Source organism: Eleginops maclovinus, chromosome 15 (genome assembly GCF_036324505.1).
Source record: "Eleginops maclovinus isolate JMC-PN-2008 ecotype Puerto Natales chromosome 15, JC_Emac_rtc_rv5, whole genome shotgun sequence".
Taxonomy (NCBI): Eukaryota; Metazoa; Chordata; class Actinopteri; order Perciformes; family Eleginopidae; genus Eleginops; species Eleginops maclovinus.
The window spans coordinates 16,699,638-16,712,010 of NC_086363.1; the positions used below are offsets into that span (position 1 = coordinate 16,699,638).

Sequence of the window (12,373 nt, forward strand, 5' to 3'; positions counted from 1 at the left end):
GAGTGGGTAATGGAGCAGCCGATTAAACTCATAAAGTGTGATTTTACACAAACTAAACAAATGATGTTCACAAACCGACAGCAAGTTTAAACTGCACATTTATTTTCTTTTTAATATGGCTAATACTACATATTACTTCAATTATTTTAAATGCCCTCAAAAAACAAAGCAGTACTGTATGTTCATTACATTTTATTCTAGGAGGACCCAGTGGTTATATAACTTGTTCTATGAAATGTATTGATGTGCTTACATTAATACTATGTGTTTAAAAGAAGTCACTTTTCATTTTTTGTAACATAACCAATCACTCATGCTGGATATTTACTGAAATACGTTAATGAGTGATTCAACAATGCATCAAAGAGCAGTGTTTTTTAAAAATAACTTAATGTTTCAACCTATTTGCCAGATTTACATGCATTTTACATCAAATAGGAAGAGTGAGGAGTTGGACCAGGCTTTATATTTAATTAATTTCATTAATGAATTTTTTTCTTTTTTTAATGAGTGAGTGCCTAGTTGAAATTGAAGGAAGAATTAAAGCAACGATGACAATGAGCTCCAAAATGTCACCCCTTATAACCGTATATAACACAAAGTTATGCTTTTCCTTAACCCTCTGCACAAAAGGATGCCTATCATAGCTGTAGACCAGGCACAATTTGAACTATTCCTAATTTCTGACTGTGGAAACTTGGATGCAGTATTAAGAAAACAACGGATCTTGATCCAAAACTAGGTCACGGCCTGTTCCTCCCCTCAGGACAAGAAAATGTTCCTGACTGCAAAGTAGAGACTTGCAGATCAGCAGTATGCATCTCCCTGTAAAACTCAGGAACCAGTGTTCATGAAGCTTTATATTTCCAATCTGGTGTGACAACCTTGACTCTTGCCTTTTTCGTAGGAGGTGGAGAAGAGTTTAGGGCACTTCTGCTGTCGACCTTGACAAATGCTCTGTGACTTTGTCTCTTTGTGTCTGTGCTCACCACTCTCCCATCAGCGCAAGGGAAAAGACACATGATGTTTCTTCACTCGATTGATTTTTTACACTGACTGATAACTTTATTGAAAAAATGTGGAACTAACCCATGCACTTGCAGTAAATCTGATTTGTTTTATAGAGTACAATGTCGTTGTTTTATTGTAATAGGACATTTTCAAGGTTTGTTTTTCTGCTTGGCACATTTCCTGGATGTGTTTCAGTAGTAGTAATAGCTGTGCAAATGCAATATCCTGATCCGGGTGTACTTCGGCATGATTTCCGAGACCTTTTCTGGTTATGACATAGCATTACATTTATGACCCATTCACCAGTAACTCCTGTAAATCACAGCTAGAAAGACATTTCACAGGCATATTTATGAGTAACAATTTCAAGGCAAGCAGATAACACGATACTCATTGGAAGAACGTAAATAAAGCTAAGAGATATGTCATGCTCACACACTGTATTTAGCTTTATTGGTAAGGACACTTCAAATTGTGTTGGACATATTTGCACTAGATTATAAAGTGTTCTTACTGATTCATTAAGTACTCAGTGGCTTGAGGCTAATGTTGGCCGAGTAAACAGTCCCTGAAAGCACAGCTGATATGAGGGACTGATAAGAGGGACTCGGGAATGTTCTCTATTATGGTCCATTTAACCCAGTGAACTGTGGGACATGGAGTCTTTGGTCTCATTGTTTAAACTTTGGCTACAGACCATTGGAGGGTTACATTTGGTAGTAGCAAGTAGTCTTTCCATGTTAATGCACCTTTTTAATAGATCTACAACTGTTTTGATTTTCATTCAGAGGAAGATTTCCTGTTTACTTGTGGATCAGATTTGAAAACATAGTCCATGCGTGAACGTTTTTTTCCAGTGACGTTTAGTTTTGCTCCCCTTCGGTCATTCTTCTTTGTTTAGTGATTTCCCTAAGCAACATAAAGTCAAAATATTGATGCGCTTTTTGTTCGTCTTTAATTTGTTTGGATGCACAATGCATATTTTCCCCCTGCGGGATTACTCCTCCATCACACTCTACCTCTTTACCCAGAGGGGTTAGCATCCTGCATGCAGTCAACCAGAAGTAACAGCAGCAGCTTTCATCACACACCTTCCCCTTTTCCAAACCGTAACCTATTGAAGAACAAAGTGTGTGTGTGTGTGTGTGTGTGTGTGTGTGTGTGTGTGTGTGTGTGTGTGTGTGTGTGTGTGTGTGTGTGTGTGTGTGTGTGTGTGTGTGTGTGTGTGTGTGTGTGTGTGTGTGTGTGTGTGTGTGTGTGTGTGTGTGTGTGTGTGTGTGTGTGTGTGTGTGTGTGTGTGTGTGTGTGTGTGTGTGTGTGTGTGACACACTCGTATTAATGTGCTTCCCCTGTTTTAACCGACAAACTGCTGTCACCATGGAAACAGCTTTTAGAAATGGATTGCATGGTTGTGCACAAAATAGACTAATGTGTTTGCGGGTTGGGTGTGAGGACCACACACCAGGTTAGAAAAAGGTCATCGTCTGTCAACAAGTACTTGACACGTGTTGCACATTTGAGTGAGACTCGAACTAAACTGTGATAAAAAATGTTCCTTTTCCTTCAACACTCTTTGTTTGAACTGGACATTGGTCGCCGGGGTCTGGTGAATCAGAGTTGTTACAAAGATCATAATTCTTTAAAGCTGACCAGATGGGTAAAGCGTATCTGGAGAAAGTGTTAGAAACAGTTCCACTGAAGCTGCCATCATTGACCCAATTCCAAACCCATTCCTACACCCGCCCACTCCCTGACAGAGGGAACTCCCTCTGTAGTCGCTCACAGCTGAGGGAGGCTCCCTTTCTTTAGGTGTAGCGTACAATTAAAGCCTCAATCGGTTGTATATGTGCCGCTTAGTTTTGGCAACTGACCCTGTAAAAATACAAAACAATTGCACATGTCTACAATTTATTGACAAGACAAGGTTTTACAGCCCCGGGAAAAAATGAAGAGACCTCTTCAGCATTATCATTTTCTCTTGTTTTAATATTTGTGTGTCTTTGAGTTCAATTATTTTAAAAATGTGATTCTATAAACTATCGACAATTTTTCTCCGTGTTGGAATTCAACAGACACTGGAATGGCTGCCATACATGTAGAGATAAACATTTAAGAAAGAGTGGTCTCTTCATTTTTTCCGGAACTGTATATGTTCCTTATAAAAAATATATATATACACTGCCCAGCCAAAAATAAGGTCACACTCTAATATTCGTTGGACCGCCTTTAGCTTTGATTACGGCACGCATTCGCTGTGGCACCGTTTCCACAAGCTTCTGCAACGTCACAACATTTATTTCTGTCTTGCATTATTTTTTCGCCAAGATCTTGTATTGATGACGGGAGATTCGGACCACTGCGCAAAGTCTTCTCCAGCACATCCCAAAGATTCTCAATCAGGTTCAGGTCTGGACTCTGTGGGGGCCAATCCATGTGTGAAAATGATGTCTCATGCTCCCTGAACCACTCTTTCACAATTTGAGCCCGATGGATCCTGGCATTGTCCTCTTGGAACATGCCCGTGCCATCAGGGAAGAACAAATCCATTGATGGAATAACCTGGTCATTCAGTATATTCAGGTCAGCTGACCTCATTCTTTGGGCACATTGCTGAACCTAGACCAGACCAACTGCAGCAACCCCAGATCATAGCACTGCCCCCACAGGCTTGTGACCTTTGTTTTGGCCATGCAGTGTATAATGTAAGCTTTAAGTTGTTATAATACGTACAACGATATTGTATGTCAATCTTATTTTGTGCATTTTAATAGCAAACTCAAACTATTTCCCCTATTTTCCTCTTCCTAACCTACTGTTTTTGTTTTTATACAACTTAACTTACAACCAGTAATATTATAACTAATGGAGGATCATTACTACCTGACTTCCTGGGGATTTTTGCTACTTCAGAATAAAGGATTTTTATGGTAACTTCATTATAATCTGCCCAGCAGCTGCTTTGCACCTTCAGGGGTGTTGACAGGCTATCAGTAGTGATGTTAAAGCAATCAGATAGTGATGTGGGGGGGACTTTGAGTAAGAATAAGGAGTGCTGACTACAGACACCGACAGCTGCCTGTGTCAAAGCTAGGGTCGTCGTAAAATGTTCAATTAGTGTATTCTATGGGGCTAAATATCCCAGCCTATTAAACCATTTAGCCTGACTGCCAAATGGACTGATGTGTAATAACGGAAGATTTGTACAAACTCAGCCCCTCATCCAGAAACGTATAAAAAGACACTAAAGCTCAACTACAGCGACAGCTAATTGTATAAGTCTCACTTTATGAAGACACCAGTGTTTTTTGATAGTCCTCATTTCCATAGGGCAAAGAACAATTCAGCCTGAGTGGTTGAGAACAGACTAGATATGTAAGCGTTGTTTGGGAATAAATTAGTTTGGAAATGAAATGCCTGAGATCCATCATTTTTGTAGCTTTTGTTTAAGTTTATAGATAAGTTGGTTTAAGTCTGGTTGGCAATGATTATCTCACTGTGAAAAAAAGTAAAACCAACAAAAGGATCCGATGTAACACGGTTAATAACACAGAATGGGGCCTGTATTATTATGCAAGCTATTCCCGGTGGGGTCACTGGAAAATTCCATTCCGGCTTTCGATTGATGTTTCCTGAAAAACATGTTTATTTTTTCGGAGTCTGCACGCATCTCCATCCTCTCTGTCTGGCTCTACCACCTGCCGGCATGATTGACATATTTACTGACTTTCTGACCGTTAAACCGAGTCGTCTGCTTACTGCCTGACTCAATGTGCGCTATATAACTGCCCATATGAAGGGTTATATGGATGACAGTCTCCATCTGGGTCGCTAATGGCTGTTTTTATAATCGGAATGGACTACGTTGTAATTGAATTCAGTGTCATTGTGCAAATTGGTCGATTGCCTGGTGACACCTGCTTGTTTCCTAGCATTGAAAAGGAAAAAATAAAGAATATCCAGCTTTGAGTCGTTGAAGAGGAAGTGGAGAAATTAAAGGGAAAAAGAAATCGAGAAACGGGAAGGAGGGAAACCCTGATAAAGAAGTTGACTCACAGAAAGAGAGAAGTTGCTTGTATAATAAATGATGGTGAAGTGTCTGCTCTCCTCAGCGCTCGGTCTGTGCTGTCCACATGGTGTTTTGGCAAGTGTGTGTGCCTAAGAGGTCCAGAAAGGGACCAGACGTGTGTCTGTGGGGACAGCATAATGTTGAGGTAATGTGTCAGAGCACGGGGACTCACCGCACATTACTGTGGTGCAGTGATGATGAAAGGAAGGTCTGTAGCCAACACATGCTTATGATAATTACATGTTGTGTTAAGCAGGATAATCTCCAAATATTAACACCAGTTGTGTGTTTTTGGAGGCGTAAATTGCCGTCGCTAGAAGAAGAAATCTAGAGTAAGGCTAAAAACAAAGACATCACAGTCACAAGGCTAAGCTAAATGTGGCTAATGTTTCGGCGTGATGACATTTGGCGGTCTCGTTTATTAGCAATCATTGTTTCTGACTTCAAACCAGAAGTGGTAAAACTCATTGCTGAGTTTTAGGACTGCTCTATAAGGAGTGTGTCTAGTGTCCCTAGGGGGCCCCCATCCATCCATCCACAGCATGCCACCTTTATTTCCCTGGCTTGCCGTGCAGGTTCTCCAGAGGAGGGATGTGGGTCAACACAGATGGATGAGGACTATTTTCTCTGACAGATGGGACTGTCTTCAGGCTCCTGGATGCTGTATTATTGCAATAGAAGAAAGGAGATTTCACAGTTTGTAGAAAATGTGCACACAGTAGATAGATAATGCTTCCTGCTACCTGGTATGATCAGTGCTTGTACTAATTTGTATAGGGGTGAGTTTATTCTGAAAGTGTGTGTGTACGCTATGCAAGCTTAATCACCCATGGCATATCATTTGGCCTCATGCATGAATGTTCTCTTATTTTCTTCTTTCATTTGTTCGTGCACATGAGGAAAGAAAGAGATCCCTTAAACGTGCGCTGACAGCCAAATCTGTTCTTACCCTGATGAATGTGTCTGATCTTATATTGGATGTGTGTGTGCGAGGCAATTAGCATTTGTCACGTGAAAACACCCGAATGAGCCCAAATAAGGGCAGCAAATTGAAGTGCTGTGTGCAAACCACAAACTAACATACCCTGACGTTTGACAGGTCACATTAAACCGCAGGCCGAATTTTTTTGAAATTCATAACTCTCTGAAACACTATTTCCTGCATTTTGAGGTGAACATTTTGTGGAATACAGCCACGTTTTTGTCTTTGTTACAACATTATTTTTGTGCTGAGGTTGGGAGGAGGTATGTGTGTGTGTCGGGGGGTGGGGAAGACCAGATCACTTTTGGGTAATATTATAATTACACTGATTGATATACAATATATAAGTTAATACAAAGAACAGTGAGTGTAACTGAAACTAAAAGGTACAACTTAATTGTCACATACATCTTGTATGTCTACTTATTCAATTTTGTTAATCTATATCATATATTTATGCAAGACACTTAGCATACAGTTGTATTAGCTATGTGTTTGTGATGCTTTCACACCTTTGAACATTCACACAAGAAAACAATTCTTACATGACTACTCTGCTGGAAGAAGCTGGATTTCGTTGTCTGTGTTCTTCCTCTTTTCCTCATCTTTCACAGTCACTTGAAACTTTTTTTTTTCATTTAGCCTTCATATCAAATCAAATCAATCAAATATTATAAAGGACATTATCAACTGTAAATATGTCAGTAGTGGGAATTAAGTACACTGTTCTCCACAAGCAACATCCATTTATCGATCTTTAAAAGTAAAGGCTCCCTATTATTCAAAGGAACCACACACATTTTGATATCCGTCATGCGCCCCCCTCCCCACTACAGTTCTCGCCGGTCGCATCGTCCTGACGTTTTTGTTGTTGTTTTTCCCCCGGTTCATCGACAGTTATTGCCACCAAATAAGAATCGGCGAATTTTGGTCACATTCAGCGAAATTACCGGGGAAAACAGCGGAGGAAAAAATTAGGGCGTCTTTAGGGCGTCTTGCCTAAAAGTAGGGTGTCCAATTTCTTATTATTTTTAGTACAGGGCGTCCAGACTCCCCCCTCCCTAAAAGCCTGTGTGTGCATGCATACTGGTCTAATTTAGTTGTCATTTAGACTAAATTAGTGTGACACCATGTCATTGAAGCCTGCTAAAGATATGAGTGTGTTTTATTTGCTTTAAATAGGTTTTGCAGCTCTGCTTTGCTAATGCTAGTCCGTGTGAAGGGTTTCATTTTAAACCCCTGTCTTGAATAGCTCATTTTTTATTTAGTGACTCTAAAATGTGTCTACAAGACATCCCTGATGCTGCACTGTGCCCTCGTGTGTTGAGTAGTTTTTCTTTTGCCTTTCCTTTTAATAAAAAATATAACTTAATAAAACATTCACACAATAATTCTTTAATCCATTCAGAATCGTAGAGCCTTGGTCATCATGTGAATCTTCTCTTTGTGGTTGTAGTTCATTTATTGGAAGATTGGCGGTTCGATCCCTTGGCTCCTCCCAATTCAATCCAGAGTCAAAGCCCAAATTTCTAAACTCAATTAACCATTGACCACCTTTTTTTCCCCCTGTTCCTCACTGGGAAATCTGAGATTTGCTGATGCTTGTATCTTTTCAGTCAGGTTTCTATGTCTGGAAATTGGCCGTTGTATTCCCATGCACTGGAGCACAGAGAGTATTTATAGATGGGCTGGAGTGCGTAATGATGGCCTGCCCTGCTAATGATTTCCTCTATTGTTCAGCTGGATGCCATCTCAAAATCCATTCTGATGCCAGAAACAGTTCCACCCTTTGGCTCTTAAAGTGTCTCCACCAGCAATAATGTCACTGCACAGCACAGGTGTTCCAGGTCCAAATGAATCATTCGCAGATATATTTATAAATCACTCATAAATCTGTTGTTGATAAAATGTTTAAATGTATCCTTTACTATATATTTCAGCTGCACGATTTAGAAAAAAATAACGTATAACGATTATTTTGGACGTTAGACATTAGAATTACAGTATTGATTTTTTTTTTTTTGTAAAACTGGAGTCATTTCATATATTTGTGTATCTTGGGTGTGATATTAAGCTGTCTTTGGCTCTTTCTGCTGTAAATAATGAATATGTCCCCTCTGTGGGATGAATAAAGCCATCCGATTCTGATTGATCATCTTTCCATTATGTTCATTTTCATTGAAAAATATAATTGAAATGGTTATGGTATGATTTTTCTTTTTCCATTGAAAGGATCAGTACGCAGCTAAGATATGTTAGTCTGTAGAAAACAATGTTTAGGGTGGGAAATCTATGCGCACCTCAATCCCTAATTAAGATATCTTATTCTATCTCTTTTGCCTGTAACAAATATATCGACTCCTGCTTTTTAAATAGAAACAATGCAGGATATTGCAATTGTTCTTATTTATTTCTTTATGACATGTCCAGCCTGACGACATTTTAAAAAGATATATAAATTAACTTCAGATAATTCTTTCATCGGTAGAAAGAAATGGTGCCATCTTTTGTATTTATTCGCTGCAGGCAGTAACAGTACAGAGCAGGCTAATGACTGTAAGCATCCCCAGCTTTTCCCAGGACATTTAATACTGCAGTGAACATGCAGCAGACGGAGCTTTAATCAGCTTTATTTTAAACATCACACAGACAAGGGTGTAGATTTCACTGTTAAATAATTCAGTGTGTGTTTTGTGGCTGTATTTGCTAGCCGTACTCTTATATGTGAGAAAGGTGGAGGATGGAAATGTGATACCCTACCTGTCCGATGCACACATGTTGTGTGATTGCCTTTATTTCCAATATGTATTTTAACACGCTCTTTCTTTTCTCTTTTTTCAGAGACAAAGAGAAAGCGGATGATATAGACAGCAACCCGGGCTCCTCCACCAGAGAAGGTATATGACTCTTTCTCTTTAAAACACAGTTTCTGGAGCATGTGGAGTCATGTTGGAGTCAGACCACAGTGTGAGCTGCCACTGAAGCACATCAGCCCAGTCACTAAGCTGTGGTTTAGATGACTGCTGCTGGGATTAGCCTGCACTTGTTGTAGAGCGCCCAAAACTTTCTCCCTCCAAGGCACTGTTTATCCTCCGGGCTGTTCAAAGAGAAATACAAAACTCTGTTAACATTTCTTAGATTTGGGCAGAGGGAAGGGTGAAGTTTGGATTTCACTTATTACATGTGGAAAGAGCAAACATTTTAATGACCATTGTATTCTCTGATACCCCAATATCTAGCAAGTTAAATGATTAGTCATTTTCATAATCCAAAGGCCTATTAAAAGCGTCTAATGCCAGGCAAAGGCTTCTACTACTGACCATCAGTTACACATGGCCACATCTTTAGAGGATTAACAGGATTCTGAAAATATCCAAGCTTAGGGAAATGTATCTTTGAAAATAATCTATATTACTGATACGTTTGAAATGAGCATTATCAATTAGGCTCAATTACCAAGTTTTCCAGTTGGGTTAAAGAAAATGATTGCAGCTTTAGAAAGAAATGAAAATGTGTTCAAAGAGAACAGCTGCAGCTATTTTCTGTTTGCAGGGACATTTTTGGGTCTCTTTTTCCAGATGTTAATTAAAGGTGCCCTGTGGAGCTCCTCTCACTGATGAATTCAGTTTCTGGTATTGGATCTGATTTGGTTGCTATGTGACAGTGCAAATTATATTTTATGACATTCATTCTCACACCGTTTTCCGATTAAAAAGAAAATATGAGACCTTGGAGGAATACAAAATGGATTTTAACTCTTCAAATGATTGTGTTTGTTTGCTCACAGCGTCATTTGTCTCCCAACAGAGGTTGTTTCAGACGGCAGAAGGCAATTTGAACGTGGCATTCATTTTGAGTTTGCTTTAATTATAATACGCAGATAGCCTTGAGGCGGCTGCATTGTTTCACTAGCACATCTTTTAAAGAAGAGGAATGTTTGAAATGAAGTTAAAGGAGGACAGTGGGGCTGTTAGGCAGGTTTGTGTCGGTTAGTGTCCCTGAGAGCAACTTGTGGAATGTTTTATTTGTGTCTTTTTTTTTTAATCCAACTAATTTAATATTAATTATATATTAATATATATTAACAGACAAGGTACAAGAAAACTAAATTAGCCCTCCAGTGAGTATCCAATTTCAACATGTTTTGTTCAAAGACTCAAACATTGTGACCAAAAGAAAAATAGAAATAATTAAAAAGATCTGTTTAAGGTCTCAAGTTACGAGTTCACAAAGCATCTCAGGGGCTGAAATAATAAAATAAATACAATACCGTAAAATGAAAAGAGAGAGAAAAAAGTCATACAAGTACATATATAGATCATAAAACAATTTCCTATAAGTTGACCAACAAAATAAAATAGGATGAGGCGACTAACGTCACCTCTGGTCAAAATGACGGCCCCGCCCTCTTTCCAGTGAAAATACTGCATCAGAGCGAAGTGGAAAATAAGTGTTCCTTCGTGTCTTAAAGCTGCTGAGTCATATATTGCACCTCAAACAACAAATAAATCCGAGATACAGTTTCTTTCCTTCCACTACTGAAAAAGGAGCGTAAAAGAAAGCATGTCATTCAGAAATCACAGTTTCAGTGTACGCCTGCTGCCTGCCACTCGTCCACCCGTCCACCCAACGGACATCCATCCCCTATTTATTCTCCGTAAAAACAGAGCTGTCTCTGCCGTCGCCGTTTTTGACAAAAAGAAATATTGTTTTCTGCCATCACTTTAAAATGTTACGAGGAAAATTGTCATTTTGGTATGAGGGCGCACGCCGACAGTAAGAAGGCGAAGCACCCCTGAAGTTCCCCAGTCACACAAGTCTGACATTTGCTTTTGCACCACAATATCCGACCACACCTTCCTTATTTCTTTCCTTTCTAGTTGGGATATTCTTGTAAATGACTTCATGAAGAGAAATATTATTTGTCTCGCACACAAATATCCCTATCTCTGGTACACTGTATGTGATATTTCACTTTCAATCTGAACCACGTCAGACAGCTGATGGTTAACACTATGGGAAAGAGTTACATTTTCCACACTTTCCATCCAGGCCGTAGAGGTAAGTGGTTTTGAAAGAGGAACCGGGCAGACGAGAAATTCCCCAGCAGAGTTTCCCCTTCCCCGTCTGTTCTGACCGAAGCGAAGAGACGGGAAAGTCTCATGTAACAGAGAGTTTATAGTTCTCTGAAGCTCTTAGTAGATGCAAAAGGTTCTTTATAGTTGCCCAATCCTGAAAACACTTATCCACTCATAGTTCTGCTAATCCCCCTTGGGTATAAATTGCATAACGAATATTTCCGTATGGTAACGCATGTTTAGTGAACATGAATTGTACCTGTATCATCATCACAGCTAATGCCTCGCACTGTAGAAACTATTTAAAGAGTTCAGTTTGCAACTGTAGTCCCACACACTTTACTGCCAAATCATTGAGTTACACAGAATGACCTTACATATATCCAGTTAACTCCTGCTCTGCTACTCAGGTGTGTCTCACTCTTTTTTTGTTGAGCCACCTTTGAGGAGTTAATCGGATTAAATTAAACACCCATCCTATCTGCTGGCTTCGTTGACCCAAGTCAGCAGGAGTCATGTTATGTGACCACTATTTAACCCTGCTTGTAACAAGCAGAGATTTCTGAGGAAGAAAAGCAAACAATCCTCCTTTAAGTCATAAAAGGAAACCAAAGACTCTGAAACATTCATATACCTGGTTAGACCTCGCCTGTCAAGATGAATATGTTCCAACCAGCATTAGCGAGGCTTGTCCTTAATTGTTCTCTTCACAGCAGACATTTACATATTCCATGACAGGAAAAGTACTGTCATAATAAACAATAGCTACTGCATTTAATTCATGTAAGAGCAAGCTCCAGATTCCTGACTCACTGTGCTGGCATACTTAGATCGTTAATAGAACTGAGCCATTGTTTACGGTATTGGTTCCATCTGTGATTTTATTGCTTTACAAATAAAAATGTCTGCAGTTGAAAACTCCTGTGCTCCAGCTAGCCAGCGTTGTTATAATGGCAAGAAAACCATATATGTAACATGCCTTAAGTGAATAAACAGGAGACCTTGGGGAGTGCAGACATCTTTTATATGCTCAGTTTTACTCTTGATTTTACCATATGTGGCATGTTGTACACAATGACAGTGAGCTTGTAAAAAATGTCTCTATCCAATCCTTTTTTAAATTTTGTATAAATGTACGTTTCTTTAATTATTAATAGTGTGTTCAGCTTGTCTGGAGCTGCTGTTGCTTTCATTTCCGCTTTCAAGAATGCGGCTGGAACTTGTTTGTTTTCCCTC

The 12,373-nt window shown here is 39.4% G+C and overlaps 1 protein-coding gene across 4 annotated transcripts in view; it reads left to right on the forward strand.

Annotated features, from left to right (window-relative positions):
- fam49a (family with sequence similarity 49 member A) overlaps positions 1-12,373 on the forward strand; it is a 40,054-nt gene that overhangs the window by 13,165 nt on the left and 14,516 nt on the right. For all 4 annotated transcript variants that reach the window (XM_063901452.1, XM_063901450.1, XM_063901454.1 and 1 more), the window contains exon 2: positions 8,901-8,956. The gene's annotated coding sequence lies outside the window, so the exon portion shown is untranslated. The remainder of the gene's footprint in view (positions 1-8,900; positions 8,957-12,373) is intronic.